The sequence below is a fragment of the Eleutherodactylus coqui genome, chromosome 3 (genome assembly GCF_035609145.1).
Source record: "Eleutherodactylus coqui strain aEleCoq1 chromosome 3, aEleCoq1.hap1, whole genome shotgun sequence".
NCBI classification, from domain to species: domain Eukaryota; kingdom Metazoa; phylum Chordata; class Amphibia; order Anura; family Eleutherodactylidae; genus Eleutherodactylus; species Eleutherodactylus coqui.
This window is the reverse complement of record NC_089839.1, coordinates 51,775,152-51,798,783: the sequence shown is the minus strand read 5'-3', so window position 1 is coordinate 51,798,783 and position 23,632 is coordinate 51,775,152.

Genomic DNA, 23,632 nt, shown 5'->3' with positions numbered 1-23,632 from the left:
GACGGGGTGGGGGCAGAGCTAAGCTCCACCTGCTCCGCCCCCTCATTACTGGTTGTGGATAGGAGGCGGGAGCGTAGCTCAGCCCCTATCCCGCCCCTTCTCATTGCAAATTGCCGGAGGGGAGGAGAGAGGAGGTAAGCCAGCAATGGAGAGGGAAGGGAGAAATTCTCGCCAGGCCCACAGCATTGCGGTCTTGGCGTATATGCTCCGGGCCCTATGCCGTTCAGGCGCTTTTATGGCGCCAGTGGGTGCATGTAAAATGCCTATAGCCATGTAAATAGGCGCTTAGGGCTCAATTCACAGGAGGGAATTTGTACAGCCAACTTACACACATAAAAAAAGGGACTATTAGAACCAATGGTTTCCTATGGAAACGTTTAGATGAAGGAATTTTAGCCACGCAAAAAAAAAAAACGCACTTAAAAAGATAGGACATCAGCGACTAAAATTTTACAACTAAAGCATTCCCTATGGTGTGTTAACATGTCCGTGTTTTACAGGCGTGTGCCTGTACAGATAGGACATGCGTGTACCATAGGAAATGCATGCATTGCCTTCAATGAAGCCACGGCTGCTGCCGACGACTCCATTGAAGGCAATGGTCAGCCGGCACCCATTAATATATATATATATATATATATATATACTTACCTGTCCGTCGCTGCCGTGTCCCCCGAAGATATGAAGAACACATCTGCCACATGCAGCAGATGTTTTCTTCATCCCCGAGGGGAATAAAGAATTCCCTACCGCAGCTGTCACAGATGACAGCTGCAGTAGATGATCCAGCTGCCGACACCCCGTAACTGTTTTTCAGGGAAGGGCTTTAAATATATGAGGTGCTCAGCCAATCACAGGCAGCTCTTGCTTGTCATTCATTCAGCCAGAGCTGGCTGTGATTGGCTGAAGTGCTCAGCCAATCAGAAGCAGCTCTTTCCGCAGCCGGGGATTTTAATTAAAAAAACTGCATTGCAGAGCCAGAGACAGCACAGAGGACGCGGCTGAGCCATGGCAGCTGAAGGAAGGTGAGTATGTGCTTTTTTTATTGCTTACACAAGTTTGCCTTGATTTCAGGGAAGGGCTTATATTTAAAGCCCTTCCCTGAAAAACAATTACTGGGTGCCGGCAGCTGGATCCTCTACAGCAGCTGTCATCTGTGACAGCTGCGGTAGGAAATTCTTTATTCCCCGCAGGGATGAAGAAAACATCTGCCGCATGTGGCAGATGCATTCTTCATCCCCACGGGGGACACGACAGTGGCGGACATGTAAGTATATATATATTGTAACAACACGGTGGTAACTTCTAGTTCTTATTCAATTATTCAACATAAATTACGCATAACAGAAACGATTGGGTCTCCAGAAAAATGATAACGTTTGCAAAGTCCATCAATTTAATCCTCCAACAGTCTACAGGAGGAGCAATTAAGTCCACAACTCAGCTAAACAGCAATAAGTCCATTTACTTTCACAGACCTGTAGTAGTCCAGAAGCGCAGCTTGTCTTTAGTGTTCAGGTCTCTCTCCAGACCTCTTGCACCCAGTCCAGGTCTCCCCCGAATCTGTCTTGGGCTCTCACAGCCCAGGTTCCTCTCACTGGACCTGTCTCGGGCTCTCACAGCCCAGGTCCCTCTCACTGAACCTGTCTCGGGCTCTCACAGCCCAGGTCCCTCTCACTGGACCTGTCTCGGGCTCTCACAGCCCAGGTCCCTCTCACTGGACCTGTCTCGGGCTCTTACAGCCCCTTTCCGTCTCACTGGACCTGTCTCGGGCTCTGACAGCCCAGGTCCCTCTCACTGGACCTGTCTTGGGCTTGCAGCCCACTTCATCACTGATTGTAGCAGGAGGGAACACCTTTATCCTACTTACTGACCACACCTGTGGGTGTTTTCCCCTTATCTTAGGCACCAGACTGCCTGTCTGTTGCACCCTACAGGTCATTCTCTGTAGTGCACTTCTACAATATATATACCCTGTTTCCCTGAAAATAAGACGTACCCTGAAAATAAGACATAGCATGATTTTCCAGAATTTTTGAGGATGCAAAATGATTTTTCAGGCTTTTTGAGGATGCTTGAAATATAAGCCCTACTCCAAAATTAAGCCCTGCTAACAGTTAATTAAAAAAGTCAATTTAAATAGTGTCCAGGCATCTATACATGTAAAAAAGTTAAACCTTTTTGAACAAAAATTCGTATAAGACACTGTCTTATTTTTCGGGGAAACACAGGGTATATATATATATATATATATATATATATATATATATATATATATAAAATATCTTTTTTTTTTACACTAACATGGTTGTTTTTCAGGGAAGAGTTTGTATTTAAAGCTCTTCCCTGAAAAACAATTAAGGGGTGCTGGCAGACCACTGCCTTCAATGGAGCCAGCGGCAACAGCTGCAGCTCCATGGCTCCATTGAAGGCAATGCGCGCACCTGCATACACGGGTGTTTTTGGACGTACAGGGGTGCGCACATATGTACGCATCTATGTGCGCATGAAAACACGCTTGTGTGAAGCCACCCTTAGGAGACAAAATTAACAAATGGCTCTTTTTTATTTTTGTTTAGTTTTTTTGCCATGCAGAATAAGTAGTGTGTTCAATTTATTATATAGGTGTAACGTGTGCTGCTGGGATCTGTAGTTTAAAGCTTCCAGCAGCACAGCCCTCATAGGGTTAATTGATTGAGCTGGCTGGGGATGGTACTTCCTGCTAGCCAATCCCCTGGGTCTGGGCTCACATATAAACCCAGCTCCTGGTCAGTCTGAAGCTGGTCTTGTACTGTTTGGATATTTCTGTGACATGTGTCCTGTTCTCTGTTTTGTTGCAGCTTGCTGTGTGATCCGTGTCTTGTGGTTCATGTCCGTGTGTACGTTTATTTTGTGTCAGTTTGGTCTGCTGAGTTTGTTTGCTATGTCTGTGCTAGGTTGGCCCCTAGGGCCCTCTAGTAGATGTGTCTTGCTAGAGTAGGGAATGCAAGACACGAGGGGCCTTGCCGGGGCTTGCAGCTTAAGTTCATTGGCCACTGTACGAACTAACACCTCGCATTTATATTCAGCTTATCTGCTATTAGTTTTTGCATTGTGGCTGCTGTATGCTGTATATTCTGGCTCTCTGTGTCCTGTTGTTCAGTCCGTGTCATGAGCCATGTGAATGTGTCCTGTTCTGGTGTGTGGCTCCTAGGATCAGCCAGGGCCCAAATCCGAAGACCGCTGGGCTGCCCTTATTGGGGCAATGTACCCGCTTAGGTAGGGTCATGCCATTCCTCCCCAAAGCACAGGGTCAGTTTGCCAGAAATCCGTGTGTGTACCCAGTCCTCCTTTGGTCGCGATCGTGTGGGTTCCGTGCTTAGTTTGCCCACACGATCATAACAATAGGTTCTTCTGGATGTAGTGATACTGAACATGTTTGTTTAATTTTTTATTTTTTTTTTAAAGGGGGGAAAAAGTTTTGTTTTACCTTTTATAAGTGTTTTTTTTTTTTTTTAAATAACTTCTTTTTTTCCACATTTTTTAATGTCCCTGTAGGGAAGTGGAACCCTTGATCATGTGATTACTATAGAAATACATTGCAGTACATTTGTACTGCATTATATTATCACCGCAAAGTAAATGTTCAAGACAGGACTGCAGAGATTATCATTGAGAATTACACATATAATAAAAGCATTAAAAAAGGAACATGAGGGAAATGCAGCTTCAATACAAGGGAAATACATTATTTCAGGTCACACATATAAGAATAGAATGCACTATGCTAATGGAAAGGTCCAAATTTGTTGTAAGCAGCATGAATCGATGAACCCTTCCTATTGGGTGTTAACAGTTAAGGCTAGTGGAGATGGAATAATTGAGTGGGAAATGCTTTCCTGGCACACCTTGGGTCCTCTGATACCTACAAATAAATGCAAGGACGGATTGCTGAGGTTCTGAAGGCCAACAGAGGTCTAATGTGCTACCAGATGGGGGTCTTTAATAAAGTGGCTACCCACTGTGAGTCAGGTCAAAGTACTGAAAGTGGTGGGCTATTCTGGGCCTTCTGTGGTCTTATGGTTTCCATTGCTGAAAGTTCTCCTTTAACTCCTTAATGACAGAGCCTTTTTTTCCATTTTCATTTTTTCCTCCCCCATTTAAAAAAAAATCGTAACTCCTGTATTTATCCATCGACATAGCTGTATGACGGCTTCACCGTCCAGGGTAAATAATGCGTTACTTTGATAGATCGGAAATTTACGGATACAGCGATACCAAATATGTATTTTTGTTTTATTATTTAGATTCTTTTATTGTAAATATGGCGAAAGGTTTTTTTTTTAACTTTTATTACATTTTTTAATATAATTAGTAAAACTTGCTCCTGCAGTATGATATAATGCCACAGCACTACATCATACTGCTATCGGGCAGGCAGTCTATCAAGCCACCCCATGGGAATGCAATCTCATCGCGCGGGGGCCGTATGGAACCCCCCAAACATTGTTCAGGGCATTTAAAAGGCTAACAGTCCCGATCAGCCGCGCCGCTAATCGGAGCTGTTGCAGCCGGGAGTTGACTGTTATAAACAGCCGGCGCCCGCGCTGTATTAAGAGAGATCGCCCCACAGCAATAAGGAGTTAGGGCCCATTTAGACACAACGATTATTGCTCAAGATTTGCTCAAAAGCTTTCTTTTGAGTGCTAATCGTTGCGTGTAAATGTGCGCCCATCGTGCATTTTTCGTTACCTATTCATTTATCATTGTCTTTCAGTCCGCTTAAATTCCATCATTCGGCAGTTCGCTTTTCGTTTGGATAAAATGACATTTGTTCAGCCGTTCAGCGATTTGAGGGGAGTGTTGTTTGGCGGGGCGTACATTCATCCGGCTGAAGGCAGAGCGATTGGCTGTCGGGAGGGCAAAGCTTTGATTTTAACGCGCCCACCTAGTGCACAACCATTGGCTTAAACGCACGTGCTAAGGTCTCAGAAACGTGACACATACAGAATTTTTGAAAAGGTCAATTCACAAAACCTATGTTTTTCCCTAAACACAACCACAGATTCTTTTAGGTCACTCATAGGGCAATACACAAAACTGCATGTATTTTTGACATGGATGACCTAGAGATTATTTACATTCCAATGAAAAAAATACTATCCTTTGTACGGCCTAGTTTTTTTTAATATAACTCTATTGCAATTCCTTAACATAGATCGCCTATAAGGGCTTAGTCACACGGGCGCCGATGCGCCTGTGTGACTGAGCCTTTACTGCAGGAAGAAGACAGCCGTACTTCAAGACGGATGACTCCCCGCAGCGCTGAAGAAAGAACACATGACCGGCAATGAAGCCGGTCACATGTTCTTTCTACCGCCGCTGCAGAGAGAAGTCCATCTTGAAGTACGGCTGTCTTCTTCCTGCAGTAACACGGGCGCCGATGCGCCTGTGTGACTAAGCCCTAAGAGGCATCTTTTTTTTACTTGTATATTAAAGACTAGTTTCTTTCTGTCGATGCTAAACAGCTAGGCTTTTTCTAAAGATCAGATAAGCGCCCCTTGATTTTCACTAGCCGTTACAAAGCTCTTTTCCTTCCCTTCACTACAAACTATCGCTCAATTATTGTTTAACTATTGTTTAATGCAAACACTACACAACGACAATCTAACGACTGAAATACCCGGCCCCTATGTCTATTTTCCAACGGTTTTCGTTAGGCTAAACGTCCGTCTTTAAAAGCAAAACCATCGCTCTTTTTTGATCGTTATAACGAATTTTGAGGGATGATCGTTGTGTCTAAATGCCCTTTAATCAGGGGTGTAACCATAGAGGATGTAGGGGATGCGGTTGCACCCGGGCCCAGGAGCCTTAGGGGGCCCATAAGGCCTCTCTTCTCCATATAGGGAGCCCAGTACTATGAATAAAGCATTATAGTTGGGGGCCCCGTTCCAGGTTTTGCATTGGGGCCCAGGAGCTTCAAGTTACACCTCTGCCTTTAACCAGTAGGGTTCTGGAACAGTACATGTTCTTGTGTGGACAGCAGTAGCAAATATGCTGTAGCCTAGAGTTGGCCCTACCTTGGTATCCAGAGGGTCAACTCAAAGTGGGCAAATTAAACAAGAAACAGATAAATAGAGAAACAGTCTTTTCTTTTGCAGGATGTCTCAGTGTGAAGTCTGTCTCATTAGCATTTATAATGAAAAGAGGCATCTAATTTCTTCTCTCAGCATGGGAGGACAGGGAGACAAACACAAAATAGCTCCAAAGAAACCGCCAGTTTACATTCCACAAACCCTAATCCCAAACCACCCACAGGTAAGATTGTAATGTAAAGTACCTGTGTCAATTCAAGTGTTCCTTTCCCTTCCAGTCTTTAAATACAGTGTCCTTGAGCTATTATCTGATAAGATCTTCCAGAGGGGAAACCTGAATTGAAAGGCTTAAATTGTGTTTGCTTTGTGTTGAAGTTAATAATCCCCTACTAATGATTTCTGAAATGAATTTGTGAGAATGTAAATAGCACTTGGATGGTTCTACACACAGGCGGTATGCAAATCCTTAAATTACAACCCTGGGTGATGGTAAATAGAGGAGTTTATAATTATGCAGGAGGCATTGTGAGGAGCTGCCATGGATTTTATATACTGTACTGCAGGCTTCTTTTTTACAGATTAGCTATCTGGGACACCATAGAGAAAACTTCTAAGATACCTGTCGAAAGTATAGAGAAAACTTCTAAGGTACCTGTTGAAACCATAGAGAAAAATTGTCACCCCCCCATTCTATGATGGTGGGCATTGTAGATAGATCTGGTCATTCTATGGTGCCCATGTGGATTGGTGCCCTCTAGAGATGAGCGAGTAGACTCGCTAAGGCACATTACTCGAGCGAGTAGTGCCTTAGCCGAGTATCTCTCCGCTCGTCTCTAAAGATTCGGGGGCCGGCGCGGGTGACAGGTGAGTTGCGAAGGGGAGAGAGGGAGAGCGAGATCTCCCCTCCGTTCCTCCCCGCTCTCCCCCGCCGCCCCCTGAATCTTTAGAGACAAGCGGTGAGCTACTCGGCTAAGGCACTACTCGCTCGAGTAATGTGCCTTAGCGAGTACACTCGCTCATCTCTAGTACCCTCAAATACCCTGAAACACATAACCATATTTATAGCTCCTTTACATGACTCAACTTGTATTTGACGATTATGGAGCCATTATGATGGTCTTCTGCATAGATGACCACATTTCAGGTTTTGGGTAAAAACAGGAGAAACAGAACTGTTGTTGAAGTACTTGTTTCTGCCGGATGGAAAAGCATTACTTGGAGATCTTCCAACTTCTTTATATTTGCTGAGGTCCAGTGTTAAAAAGGTTAAGTTGGTACAACAAGCAATTAAATACCTGCGGGTGTCATTTTTCCCGATGTGCGGGGAAAAAAATCTTAGCATGCACCATTTTTTGAAGTCAATAGAAGCCGTCTGATCGGCAGCACACCCGCAGCTGACACTGCGGACATGCCGTGGATCCTATGGGAAAGCAGGAGATTTAAAAAAAAAAAAAAAAAACTCCACTGCAAATGTGCGGCGGTGCGCCGGCTGGTGCACCTGCCATATCTGCATTAAGAGAAGATGGAGGGACCGGCACAGCCACGCAGATGATCCAGACAGGTAAGCAGTGTCCTCTTGCTGGTCGGATTCCGCAGGCGGGAGCCCGCAGCGAAATCCCACCCTACCCGCGGACATGAGGCCTTAAGGCAGCAGAAATGCAGTACTCAGCTCTTGCTTATGACCTGAAGGTTGCAGGTTCAATCCCTGGATGGTTCAGGTAGCCAGCTCAAGGTTGACTCAGCCTTCCATTCTTCCGAGGTCGGTAAAATGAGTACCCAGCTTGGTGGGGGGTAATAATTAAATGACCTGAAAGCACTGGGGAATAAGTTGGCGCTATACAAATAACAAGATTTGACCATTTTTAATTAAACACTGTAGCACACTCCTGAAGTACATGAACTAGTGCTGTGTATTCATCCTCCCTTGTGTCCTTTCCATCAGATGGAAGCTTGCTAAGTTTTACACCCCGTTACCAATTGCCTCATTTGTTTAACTCTACATTTTACAGCTGAGAAGTAAATAATGGCTATTCATTAGCCTGCCCCGTCATAAAGTAAGGGAAGGCTCACTTATCATTCAGATTCTTGCTGTATCCTTCAGTGTAAATATCTGCACAATTAGAACGAGGAGCGATAACCCTTTTTTCGTAAAGATCATGCAGCCATAAAAATCAAACAACGAGCGGCCTGTGTAAATTGGCAGTCATTCATCTATAAATGACTGCCTATTTTCCACGAATGAAGGCGGGGGGGGGGGGGGGGGGGGGGGCGATCTCTGGCCAGCTCCATCCCCACTTACTGAAAGATAAGTGCTCCGGTGAAGGGTGTCTTCAAGCGGTAGAATTTGCTCACGCAATACATAGAGAGTAGAACCCATTGATTTCAATAAATTAGTTAAAATAACCTTTTTTGCGATAAAATTACCTTTAGGCGCAATAGGCAAGGAGATGCCCAATACGCTGTGCAATTCCGCAGAAAAAAAACATCTGGAACGCATTAGGCTAAATAGCCATTTAAATCAGTTGCGGGATGCAAGCCGACCAAGCAGCAACCTCACAAGCATGGCACTCACTCTGTCTACAACTACAGTTGGGCGGCTGCTGTGCTGCCATCAGAGGTTGTGACCCCTGACCTCTCCTCCCGGCATCTGCGTTGTACAGGCCAGCTTCTATATACAGAAATGCAGAAGCCGGGTAGAAAGGTCAAGGGTCACAGCCTTTGATAATAGCGCAGTGGCCGACAAAGCGAGTGCCCTGCTGGTCAGGCTACTGTCCGGCTGGAGGTTCAGTACAGGAGGTGGGAATGGTATTACTAGTATCCCACATAGTGGCCCCAGCATTATTAATACTGAGGCCACTATGGAGCTCACTATGACGTCTGGGACCACTAAGAAGGCCACTGTTACTACTGGGGCTAATATTACTACTGGGACCAGTAAAAAGTTACTACTGTGGTAATTAAGGGGGGCACTATTATTGAGGCCACTAAAGGGGCCACAATTACTCTGCCACTTCAGACTACTCTCAATGCTTCAAATATATGTTCGGTAGATGCACAATGCTTCAAATACGTGTAGGGTATTTGTATTTTTTTGCCGTGGTTTCGTGGGCACTCGTTCACACTTCACCTCAGGCATCAGAAAAGCTTGGGGTACCCCTGCAAAGACAAGATTTTTTTTTTTTTTTATTGAACCATCACACCTCTCAATGAAGTGGACTACACCCAAGATGTTGAGACGCGACCGCCAAGCCGACGTTTAATTCAGTGTGCCACAAACATGGACTCAGTTATACAGCATGATGTGATTTTGCCTCCTGGCTGCAGAAATAGTGTTTATGAGCGAAAATGTGTAATTACCATGTTCTGTGTATTGCACAAGCGTCATTGCTGGCTCTGGATGTGCATTCTGTAATTGGGTAATGTATTCTGACCTCGGCCATTTCATCGGCTTTTGATAGTCCTCATTTACCTAAACTAGCTCCAGGAAGGCATTAAGTAATGAATAATAACAGCGTATGGGAGTACGGGGGGCCTGGTGTGAGCATTGTCCGGAAGGCAGCATTACTTGCAGTGTTTTCTATGTATTAGAATGAGGCGCCCGTCGGGCACAGCACTGGCAACTGCCACCTTCTTTTCAACAGAGTGAACTTTCAGCTTGAAATTCCCTTCTAACTTTTTATGACTCTCTGGTGTTGATGCTCTTTTCTTTGTGAACTCTACACTTCCATTGTATTTCTTAATTAGTTGCTAACAGCAGTATAATAGGGCCTTGATGGATAACTATGTCATTAGCACTCACCCCTACCATTCACTGTCTCCAGCAGGGCAAGGGTTACCCCATGTAGAGTCCATGATTTGTAGATTTAGCCTAAAGAGGACAGCTTTATCCTTCCACCTCCATTATCCTCCCTAAATGCCCCTGCAACTTTTCTTTCCACCACAGAAATGAACCTATTACAGTATAACAGTGGGACTTCATTAACCCTTCAGAAGCCAGGCAACGTTTCTTGCTAGCCGCAGATGTACAGTATTTTTTTTTCTCTTCCAATCGCTATGTTATTAGTAATTGATTGCATACAATATATGGAAATTCATGGAAGTTTTATGAAGATTAGTAGGGAAATATATCCCCTGGATTCCATGTGTACGAAGTTATGGGTTGTTTGAAAACAAGTAAAATAACTTTTTAGCCCAGTTCTCTGCAGTCCAATCCCTGCATGGTATTTTCTCTGATGAAGCCCCCTTCAGACTGTTTGGGACATCTGGAAGAATGATTGTCCGGAGAAGAAAAGGTGAACGCTACCATGAGTCCAGCATCCTGAGACTATTCGTGTGTGGGGTTGCTTTTCATCCAATGCAATGGGCATGGTATAAACAGCAACACGGAATTCACATTAAAATCAATGGGATGTGGATTGTAAGAGGATCTGGTGTGGAACATGCACAAATTCTGCACTAAAATCCATTTGCTGAATAAGGTCTTCTGGATCTTCACACATTAAGGCCTCTTTCACATGAGCGTAGCTATTTTCAGTCGTCTGTGTTATGGTCACAGCACAACCAAAATTTGCTGATTGTGCGCCCGTTCAGACGGCCCTGGTCTAGCGAGTATACACCGAGCTCGGAATGCCATTGGGCTCTGCTAAATTGCCCCCCCCCTTTCCGCCACCTCGCCAACTTTCAGCAAGGGCAGGTGGTGGGACAAGGCAGGAGCCAGTGTGCCAAGCTCCCGCCCCCTCTCTACCCCTTGTCAGCTGCCAGCAATGGGAGTGGGTGGGAGCTTAGCAACTAACTCCTGCCATTGCAAACAGCTGGCAAAGGGCAGAGAGAATGAGGGAAGGGGGTGGGAGTCTAGCAGTCAGGCTGCTAAACTCCCTCCCACCTCCCTTCCCCGGCAGTTACCTTAAGCTCCCATAGGAGTTTATGGAGCTACCACCATATTCCAGCCAGGGAGATAGTTCCTGAACTATCTTTTCTGGCCGGCGTGAAAGTGCCCAGCCGAAATGCGCTCCTATGCCGAACTGGCGCTTTTACGCCAAAGGAATACATCCATCTGAACTGATGCATTGTAAACCAATACATCAGATGGGCAGCGTATATCGTCCGGGCATGAAAGCTCGCATATGAATGAAGCGTAACAAACCAGTCCACCACAAATTCAGCATGTCTTATGCGGATTTTGATGTGGAACTGCTGTCAATTATGCCTTTTGCAATCGCCAAAATCCATAGCAATTCCGCAGCAAATCCGCATCCATATTCAAAATTAATTTCTAAAATGACTCTGCTTTCCTAGATGCAGAATCAACTAAGACACAGCTGAGCAGAATTTGCTGTGCTACCGTGTTACTCTGAAAATAAGACCCTGTCTTAGGGTGACTACTCACTACAGTTTCTTTTTCACTGCGAAATTCGCAGCATTTTTTTTCTCAAGGGGTCTATGGGACTTGTTAATGTTAAAATCGCGATCATGCAAAATTGCGATTTTGCGGTAAATTGCGGTAAATTTCGCAGTGAAAAAGAACTGTATTGGGTAGTCACCCTTTTATTAATTTTTGCCCCCAAAAGAGGCACTAGGTCTTAATTCCAAGGAAGGTCTTATTTTACTTACCTAGTATGCTCGGTCTGTGTCCTCCCGCTGCTTCCCGAAGCTTCGCCACACATCCTGCAGTCCTCGTTCGCCCACAGATTACTTCCTGCTTATGGGATTCATAAATCCTGCCTCTAGGAAGCGATAGCTCTGATTGGTTCTCGAGCGCTTCTCAGCCAATCAATGCAGCGCTCGATGAACCAATGTGATGGCTGTGATTGGCTCATCCAATGCAGCATTGATTGACTGAGCAGCTGTCGAAGAACCAATGGCTGTGTTTTGTTCATCGAGCGTTTATATTTCAAGCCTTCTCGAAGATCCTAAAAAATCAGTATGGGGCTTATGTTTAGGGTAGGTCTTATTTTCGGGGAAACACAGTATATATTGCATTTTATGTTAGAGCATCAGGATCCCTACGTTTGTAGTACTGTAAATGTAACAATGCTTCCGTGGCGAGTGCAAGAAGTGCTATGATGTAATTGTATGCAAAGCTTTTCCAGCTCAGTAAACTTTAGTATATTGCTTCCTATTCGCTGAGCTGGCTGTAATTCATATGGTCCTTTTAGATGAGCCGATTCTCATTTGAATGAGCAAGTGACATCACTACTAGTTCGTTGGCTCTCGTACAGTCTGTTTAGACAGGCAGATACATCGTTGGCTCGTTCAAATGAAAATAATTCAGAATCATTCAGTCTTTAACATTCGTTGTACAAGCGAATGAACGAGCGTTGTGTAAACCGAATGATAAGTGAACGAGCCAAAGATGATTTTTGTGCCTGCCCAAAATGGACGAACAAAAAGCGAATGATTCTCATTCATCGTTCAGTCGTTGGCTCGTGTTTAGACTGAACAGTTCACTTTCGCATGTTTGAACGATTCTTTTGAACGCTAATCGTTCCGTCTATCACCCTTACCCAACCATTTTTATCTTTTCTGCTGCTGTCTTTAGCTGAAGGTGGTTTAGAAACATTTAAAGTGTTACGTGACAAAATTCTGTCCTGGAACTGATGGGGGAAGAGGGTTATTCTTCTTTACCATCACTACAGTCTGTGAGTTTATAGCCCTGATTTTGGTTAAGATGGCTATTGCAATTTTGTAACTACCTAATGCACACTGCTCTGTGATTGACCATTGCTGATCACATGAGCAGCTCTGGCCAATCAGAGACCAGGTATAGTGCATTAGGCAGTCTTGGGTGGCTGAAAACTGGTCCCAGAACTGAAAGATCAGAGGAACAGCAGAGAAGTACAACTGCAGATGATATTCCCTCCTCCCTATTCGGTACCAGGAGAGAATTGTATTATATGTGATAGACACTTATATGCTTCTCCCTGAACATATTTAAAAACAGTTTAGATAAATGAATGTGGCTGAGTCGTAAAATGTATCAAAGCCTTCTATGCAAACAGCAGGATGCAGCAGTAGCCTGTAGCCGGGAACCATTGCATATGCTCTGCAGAGATCCCAGCCAACCAGTAGATCGTTGCACTTAGAGTTAGACCGGTTGCACACTGGTGATTTGCATTGCGGAATCCAGCATTGGCATCCGCCGCAAATGGCATGTATTGAAGGTATGTAAAAATCGCTTTTTCCTTCACACTAGCGAAAACGAACTGCGATTTTTAAGAACGGTGGAAAAAACCGCAGCATGTTCTATTTTGCTGCGGACTCCGTCTAGACGGCCTCCATTGAAGTCAATGGAGGCCATCCAAACTGCAAACCATCCGCAATTGATATTGCGGTTAGGCTGCAGGTACCTGCAGCATCGCCAGCAATTGCGCAGCAAAAAGAAACATATTTTTAAATCTAATTATCTATCTATCTATCTCTCTCATATCTATCTATCTCATAGCTATCTATCTATCTATCTATCTATCTCATAGCTATCTATCTATCTATCTATCTATCTATCTATCTATCTATCTCATAGCTATCTATCTATCTATCTATCTATCTATCTATCTATCTATCTATCTATCTATCTATCTACCTATCCCATATCTATGTATCTATCCCATATCTATCTAGCTCATATCTATCTATCTTCTATCTATCTATCTATCTATCTATCTATCTCCTATCTATCCATCTATCTATCTATCTATCTATCTATCTATCTATCTATCTATCTATCTATCTCCTATCTATCTATCTATCTATCTATCTATCTATCTATCTATCTATCTTTCTCATATCTATCTATTTATCTAACTTGACAAAGACCACAGCTATTCAAGTGGTTGAAACGTTGTATGTGCTGGCTGGATTAAAGTTTTCCTTTGAAATAATTTCCCTGGATGCTGCTTCATTCTCATCAATTGCTGTACTCTGATTTAGTGATGAGCGATTATCTATCTATCTATCTATCTATCTATCTATCTATCTATCCAGCTCTATCTGACTATCTATCTATCTATCTATCTATCTATCTATCTCATATCTATCTATCTATCTATCTATCTATCTATCTATCTATCTATCTATCTATCTATCTATCCAGCTCTATCTATCTATCTATCTATCTATCTATCTATCTATCTATCTATCTATCTATCTATCTCATATCTATGTATCTATCTATCATACCTATTTATCCCATATCTATCTATTTCATAACTATCTCCTATCTATCTATCTATCTATCTATCTATCTATCTATCTATCTATCTATCTATCTATCTATCTAATATCTATCTCATATCTATGTATCTATCATATCTATTTATCTCATATCTATCTATTTATCCCATATCTATCTATCTATCTATCTATCTATCTATCTATCTATCTATCTAATATCTATCGATCTATCTATCTGTCTGTCTCATATCAATCTATCTATCTCGTATCTTTCTATCTATCTATCTATCTATCTATCTATCTATCTATCTCATACTTATCTTTCTATACATCTCATATCTATCTATCTATCTATCTATCTATCTTATATCTATCTCGTATCTATCTATCTGTCTCATATCTATCTCGTATCTATCTTTTTATCTCATACTTATCTTTCTATTTATCTATCTATCTCATATCTATGTATCTCTCTCATATCTATCTTCCTATCTATCTTCCTATCTATCTATCTATCTATCTATCTATCTATCTATCTATCTATCTATCTCTTATCTATCTTCCTATCTATCTTCCTATCTATCTATCTATCTATCTATCTATCTATCTATCTATCTATCTATCATGCTCTATCTAGCGATCTATCTATCTATCTATCTATCTATCTATCTATCTATCTATCTATCTATCTATCTATCTATCTTCCTATCTATCTTCCTATCTATCTATCTATCTATCTATCTATCTCTTATCTATCTTCCTATCTATCTATCTATCATGCTCTATCTAGCGATCTATCTATCTATCTATCTATCTATCTATCTATCTATCTATCTATCTATCTATCTATCTCCTATCTATCTATCTATCTTCTATCTATCTATCTATCTATCTATCTATCTATCTATCTATCTATCTATCTATCTATCTATCTATCTGTCTGTCTGTCTCATATCTATCTATTTATCTAACTTGACAAAGACCACAGCTATTCAAGTGGTCGAAACGTTGTATGTGCTGGGTGGATTAAAATTTTCCTTTGAAATAATTTCCCTGGATGCTGCTTCATTCTCATCAATTGCTGTACTCTGATTTAGTGATGAGCGATTATCTATCTATCTATCTATCTATCTATCTATCTATCTATCTATCTATCTATCAATCTATCTATCCAGCTCTATCTATCTATCTATCTATCTATCTATCTATCTATCTATCTATCTATCTCATATCTATGTATCTATCTATCATACCTATTTATCCCATATCTATCTATTTCATAACTATCTCCTATCTATCTATCTATCTATCTATCTATCTATCTATCTATCTATCTATCTATCTATCTATCTATCTATCTAATATCTATCTCATATCTATGTATCTATCATATCTATTTATCTCATATCTATCTATTTATCCCATATCTATCTATCTATCTATCTATCTAATATCTATCGATCTATCTATCTGTCTGTCTCATATCAATCTATCTAACTCGTATCTTTCTATCTATCTATCTATCTATCTATCTATCTATCTATCTATCTATCTCATACTTATCTTTCTATACATCTCATATCTATCTATCTATCTATCTTATATCTATCTCATATCTATCTATCTCGTATCTATCTTTTTATCTCATACTTATCTTTCTATTTATCTATCTATCTCATATCTATGTATCTATCTATCATACCTATTTATCCCATATCTATCTATTTCATAACTATCTCCTATCTATCTATCTATCTATCTATCTATCTATCTATCTATCTATCTATCTATCTATCTATCTATCTAATATCTATCTCATATCTATGTATCTATCATATCTATTTATCTCATATCTATCTATTTATCCCATATCTATCTATCTATCTATCTATCTATCTATCTATCTATCTATCTATCTATCTATCTATCTATCTATCTAATATCTATCGATCTATCTATCTGTCTGTCTCAGATCAATCTATCTAACTCGTATCTTTCTATCTATCTATCTATCTATCTATCTATCTATCTATCTATCTATCTATCTATCTATCTATCTCATACTTATCTTTCTATACATCTCATATCTATCTATCTATCTATCTATCTATCTTATATCTATCTCGTATCTATCTATCTGTCTCATATCTATCTATCTCGTATCTATCTTTTTATCTCATACTTATCTTTCTATTTATCTATCTATCTCATATCTATGTATCTCTCTCATATCTATCTATCTATCTATCTATCTATCTATCTATCTATCTATCTATCTATCTATCTATCTATCTATCTTCCTATCTATCTTCCTATCTATCTATCTATCTATCTATCTATCTATCTATCTATCTATCTATCTATCTATCTATCTCTTATCTATCTTCCTATCTATCTTCCTATCTATCTATCCATCTATCTATCATGCTCTATCTAGCGATCTATCTATCTATCTATCTATCTATCTATCTATCTATCTATCTATCTATCTATCTATCTATCTATCTATCTATCTATCTATCTAACTATCCAGCTTTTAATATTTTATAATTGCACAAAACTATAGATGCACTAAATGTGGCTTCAGCAGTAGAGATGAGCGAGCGTACTCGTCCGAGCTTGATACTCGTTCGAGTATTAGGGTGTTCGAGATGCTCGTTACTCGAGACGAGCACCACCGGTGCTCGACTCCATTACATTTCCTTCCCTGAGAAATTTGTGCGCTTTTCTGGCCAATAGAAACACAGGGAAGGCATTACAACTTCCTCCTGTGACATTCCAGCCCTATCCCACCCCCCTGCAGTGAGTGGCTGGGGAGATCAGATGACACCCGAGTATTTAAAAATGCCCCGCCCGCGGCTCGCCACAGATGCATGCTGACAGATCAGGGAAAGTGCTGTCTTGCTGTTGCTGATATAGGGAGAGTGTTAGGTGTTATATTCGTCTTCAAGAACCCCAACGGTCCTTCTTAGGGCCACATCTGACCGTGTGCAGTACTGTTAAGGCTGCTTTTAGCAGTGTTGCACAATTTATTTTTTTTTGTATATCGGGCGTGCAGACCATAGCGTCCTCAGTAGAGATGAGCACACACCAAAATGTTCGGGTGTTCGTTATTCGTAACGAACTTCCCGTGATGCTCGAGGGTTCGTTTCGAACAACGAACCCCATTGAAGTCAATGGGCGACCAGAACATTTTTGTATTTCGCCGATGCTCGCTAAGGTTTTCATGTGTGAAAATCTGGGCAATTCAGGAAAGTGATGGGAATGACACAGTGACGGATAGGGCAGGCGAGGGGCTACATGTTGGGCTGCATCTCAAGTTCCCAGGTCCCACTATTAAGCCACAATACCGGCAAGAGTGGGCCCCCCCCCCCTCCCAACAACTTTTACTTCTGAAAAGCCCTCATTAGCATGGCATACCTTTGCTAAGCACCACACTACCTCCAACAAAGCACAATCACTGCCTGCATGACACTCCACTGACACTTCTCCTGGGTTACATGCTGCCCAACCGCCCCCCCTCCCCCCCACAGCGCACACCAAAGTGTCCCTGCGCAGCCTTCAGCTGCCCTCATGCCACACCACGCTCATGTCTATTTAGAATTGCGTCTGCCATGACGAGGGACCGCAGGCACACACTGCAGAGGTTGGCATGGCTAGGCAGCGACCCTCTTTAAAAGTGGCGGAGCGATAGCCCACAATGCTGTACAGAAGCAATGAGAAATAGAATCCTGTGCCACCGCCATCAGGAGCTGCACACGTGGGCATAGCAATGGGGAACCTATGTGCCACACACTATTCATTCTGTCAAGGTGTCTGCATGCCCCAGTCAGACCGGGCTTTTTAATTCATAGACACAGGCAGGTACAACTCCCTATTGTGAAGTCCCTGTCGACCCACAGCATGGGTGGCTCCCTGGAACCCACCGGCGGTACACAGAAATATCCCATTGCATTGCCCAACACAGCTGAGGTAGTAATGTCGTGCTTAATGCAGGTGGGCTTCGGCCCACACTGCATGCCCCAGTCTGACTGGGGTTCTTTATAAGTGTACAGATGTAGTAAAAACTCCGTGTGCACCTACAGCATGGGTGGGTGCCAGGAAGCCACCGGCAGTACATAGAAATATCCCATTGCATTGCCCAACACAGCTGAGGTAGTAATGTTGTGCTTAACCCTTTCCAATCCAATTTGTATATGGTTTTCCTAGGGGGCTTACTCTTTTTCTGCTGTTATACAACGGCGCTATATGCTGGCTAAAGCCAGTACTGCATGAGCTGACACGTAGGATAGGCTCCGACAGCAGAGAGGCTGGCAATATACAGTAAGAGAACCCCGACGGACGTCTACCAACAACGGAGCTGTACAGCCTTAAACCCTAATGTCTTCACAGGTCACACAGTGGACTGGAAAGGGTTAATGCAGGTGGGTTTCGGCCCACACTGCATGCCCCAGTCAGACTGGGGTTCTTTACAAATGGACACATGTAGGTTTAACTCCCTGTGGACCCACTGCCTGGGTGGGTGCCAGGAAGCCACCGGCGGTACATAGAAATATCCCATTGCATTGCCCAACACAGCTGAGGTAGTAATGTTGTGCTTAACCCTTTCCAATCCAATTTGTATATGGTTTTCCTAGGGGGCTTACTCTTTTTCTGCTGTTATACAACGGCGCTATATGCTGGCTAAAGCCAGTACTGCATGAGCTGACACGTAGGATAGGCTCCGACAGCAGAGAGGCTGGCAATATACAGTAAGAGAACCCCGACGGACGTCTACCAACAACGGAGCTGTACAGCCTTAAACCCTAATGTCTTCACAGGTCACACAGTGGACTGGAAAGGGTTAATGCAGGTGGGTTTCGGCCCACACTGCATGCCCCAGTCAGACTGGGGTTCTTTACAAGTGGACACATGTAGGTTTAACTCCCTGTGGACCCACTGCCTGGGTGGGTGCCAGGAAGCCACCGGCGGTACATAGAAATATCCCATTGCATTGCCCAACACAGCTGAGGTAGTAATGTCGTGCGTAATACAGGTGGGCTTCGGCCCACACTGCATGCCCCAGTCAGACGGGTTCTTTAGAAGTGTACAGATGTATTAAAAACTCAGTGTGCACCTACAGCATGGGTGGCTCCCTGGAACCCACCGGCGGTACACAAAAATATCCCATTGCATTGCCCAACACAGCTGAGGTAGTAATGTCGTGCGTAATACAGGTGGGCTTCGGCCCACACTGCATGCCCCAGTCAGACTGGGGTTCTTTACAAGTGGACACATGTAGGTTTAACTCCCTGTGGACCCACTGCCTGGGTGGGTGCCAGGAAGCCACCGGCGGTACATAGAAATATCCCATTGCATTGCCCAACACAGCTGAGGTAGTAATGTCGTGCGTAATACAGGTGGGCTTCGGCCCACACTGCATGCCCCAGTCAGACGGGTTCTTTAGAAGTGTACAGATGTATTAAAAACTCAGTGTGCACCTACAGCATGGGTGGCTCCCTGGAACCCACCGGCGGTACACAAAAATATCCCATTGCATTGCCCAACACAGCTGAGGTAGTAATGTCGTGCGTAATACAGGTGGGCTTCGGCCCACACTGCATGCCCCAGTCAGACTGGGGTTCTTTACAAGTGGACACATGTAGGTTTAACTCCCTGTGGACCCACTGCCTGGGTGGGTGCCAGGAAGCCACCGGCGGTACATAGAAATATCCCATTGCATTGCCCAACACAGCTGAGGTAGTAATGTCGTGCGTAATACAGGTGGGCTTCGGCCCACACTGCATGCCCCAGTCAGACGGGTTCTTTAGAAGTGTACAGATGTATTAAAAACTCAGTGTGCACCTACAGCATGGGTGGCTCCCTGGAACCCACCGGCGGTACACAAAAATATCCCATTGCATTGCCCAACACAGCTGAGGTAGTAATGTCGTGCGTAATACAGGTGGGCTTCGGCCCACACTGCATGCCCCAGTCAGACTGGGGTTCTTTACAAGTGGACACATGTAGGTTTAACTCCCTGTGGACCCACTGCCTGGGTGGGTGCCAGGAAGCCACCGGCGGTACATAGAAATATCCCATTGCATTGCCCAACACAGCTGAGGTAACGTCAGCTGTAATGCAGGTGGGCTAAAAATTAATTTGATTACACTGTAGGCGAGGGCCCACAAAAATTGCTGTATCAACAGTACTAATGTACATCCCAAAAATTGGCCATGCCCAACCAAGATGGCAGGTGAAGCCCATTAATCGCTTTGGTTAATGTGGCTTAAGTGGTAACTAGGCCTGGAGGCAGCCCAGTTTAACTAAAAATTGGTTCAAGTTAAAGTTTCAACGCTTTTAAGAGCATTGAAACGTATAAAAATTGTTTCGAAAAATTAGATGAGTGAGCCTTGTGGCCCTAAGAAAAATTGCCCGTTCAGCGTGATTACGTGAGGTTTCAGGAGGAGGAGCAGGAGGAGGAGGAGGAGGAATATTAGACACAGATTGATGAAGCAGAAATGTCCCCGTTTTGGATGGTGAGAGAGAACGTAGCTTCCATCCGCGGGTGCAGCCTACGTATTGCTTACGTATCGCTGCTGTCCGCTGGTGGAGAACAGAAGTCTGGGGAAATCCAGCCTTTGTTCATCTTGATGAGTGTTAGCCTGTCGGCACTGTCGGTTGACAAGCGGCTACGCTTATCTGTGATGATTCCCCCAGCCGCACTAAACACCCTTTCCGACAAGACGCTAGCCGCAGGACAAGCAAGCACCTCAAGGGCATACAGGGCTAGTTCAGGCCACGTGTCCAGCTTCGACACCCAGTAGTTGTAGGGGGCAGAGGCGTCACCAAGGATGGTCGTGCGATCCGCTACGTACTCCCTCACCATCCTTTTGCAGTGCTCCCGCCGACTCAGCCGTGACTGGGGAGCGGTGACACAGTCTTGGTGGGGAGCCATAAAGCTGGCCAGGCCCTTAAAGACTGTTGCACTGCCTGGGATGTACATGCTGCTCGATCTACGCACATCCCCTGCAACATGGCCCTCGGAACTGCGCCTTCTGCCACTAGCGCTGTCGGCTGGGAATTTTACCATCAGCTTGTCCGCAAGGGTCCTGTGGTATAGCAACACTCTCGAACCCCTTTCCTCTTCGGGAATCAGAGTGGGCAGGTTCTCCTTATACCGTGGATCGAGCAGTGTGTACACCCAGTAATCCGTAGTGGCCAGAATGCGTGCAACGCGAGGGTCACGAGAAAGGCATCCTAACATGAAGTCAGCCATGTGTGCCAGGGTACCTGTACGCAACACATGGCTGTCTTCACTAGGAAGATCACTTTCAGGATCCTCCTCCTCCTCCTCCTCCTCCTCCTCCTCAGGCCATACACGCTGAAAGGATGACAGGCAATCAGCCGGTGTACCGTCAGCAGCGGCCCAAGCTGTCTCTTCCCCCTCCTCCTCATCCTCCTCATGCTCCTCCTCCTCCTCCTGTACGCGCTGAGAAATAGACAGGAGGGTGCCCTGACTATCCAGCGGCATACTGTCTTCCCCCGCCCCCGTTTCCGAGCGCAAAGCAGCTGCCTTTATGGTTTGCAGGGAATTTCTCAAGATGCATAGCAGAGGAATGGTGACGCTAATGATTGTAGCATCGCCGCTCACCACCTGGGTAGACTCCTCAAAATTACCAAGGACATGGCAGATGTCTGCCAACCAGGCCCACTCTTCTGAAAGGAATTGAGGAGGCTGACTCCCACTGCGCCGCCCATGTTGGAGTTGGTATTCGACTATAGCTCTACGCTGTTCATAGAGCCTGGCCAACATGTGGAGCGTAGAGTTCCACCGTGTGGGCACGTCGCACAGCAGTCGGTGCACTGGCAGCTTAAAGTGATGTTGCAGGGTGCGCAGGGTGGCAGCGTCCGTGTGGGACTTGCGGAAATGTGCGCAGAGCCGGCGCGCCTTTACGAGCAGGTCTGACAAGCGTGGGTAGCTTTTCAGAAAGCGCTGAACCACCAAATTAAAGACGTGGGCCAGGCATGGCACGTGCGTGAGGCTGCCGAGCTGCAGAGCCGCCACCAGGTTACGGCCGTTGTCACACACGACCATGCCCGGTTGGAGGCTCAGCGGCGCAAGCCAGCGGTCGGTCTGCTGTGTCAGACCCTGCAGCAGTTCGTGGGCCGTGTGCCTCTTATCGCCTAAGCTGAGTAGTTTCAGCACGGCCTGCTGACGCTTGCCCACCGCTGTGCTACCACACCGCGCGACACCGACTGCTGGCGACATGCTGCTGCTAACACATCTTGATTGTGAGACAGAGGAGGAGGAGGAGGAGGAGGAGGGTGCTTTAGTGGAGGAAGCATACACCTCCGCAGATACCAGCACCGAGCTGGGGCCCGCAATTCTGGGGGTGGGTAGGACGTGAGCGGTCCCAGGCTCTGACTCTGTCCCAGCCTCCACTAAATTCACCCAATGTGCCGTCAGGGAGATGTAGTGGCCCTGCCCGCCTGTGCTTGTCCACGTGTCCGTAGTTAAGTGGACCGTGGCAGTAACCGCGTTGGTGAGGGCGCGCACAATGTTGCGGGAGACGTGGTCGTGCAGGGCTGGGACGGCACATCGGGAAAAGTAGTGGCGACTGGGAACTGAGTAGCGCGGGGCCGCCGCCTCCATGATACTTTTGAAGGACTCCGTTTCCACAACCCTATACGGCAGCATCTCAAGGCTGATGAATTTTGCGATGCGGACGGTTAACGTTTGAGCGTGCGGGTGCGTGGCGGCGTACTTGCGCTTGCGCTCGAACACTTGCGCAAGCGACGGCTGAACGGTGCGCTGAACTACACTGCTGGATGGGGCCGAGGACAGCGGAGATGAGGGTGTGGGTGCAGGCCATGAGGCGGTAGTGCCTGTGTCCTGAGAGGGGGGTTGCATCTCAGTGGCAGGTTGGGGCACAGGGGGAGAGGCAGGGGTGCAAACCGGAGGCGGTGAACGGCCTTTGTCCCACCTTGCGGGGTGCTTGGCCATCATATGTCTGCGCATGGTGGTGGTGGTGAGGCTGTTGGTGTTGGCTCCCCGGCTGAGCTTTGCGCGACAAAGGTTGCACACCACTGTTCGTCGGTCGTCAGGCGTCTCTGTGAAAAACTGCCAGACCTTAGAGCACCTCGGCCTCCGCAGGGTGGCATGGCGCGAGGGGGCGCTTTGGGAAACACTTGGTGGATTATTCGGTCTGGCCCTGCCTCTACCCCTGGCCCTGGACACCGCACTGCCTCTTGCAACCTGCCCTGCTGATGCCCTTGACTCCCCCTCTGAAGACCTGTCCTCCTGAGTAAGCGTTGCACACCAGGTGGGGTCAGTCACCTCATCGTCCTGCTGCTCTTCCTCCGAATCCTCTGTGCGCTGCTCCCTGGGACTTACTGCCCTTACTACT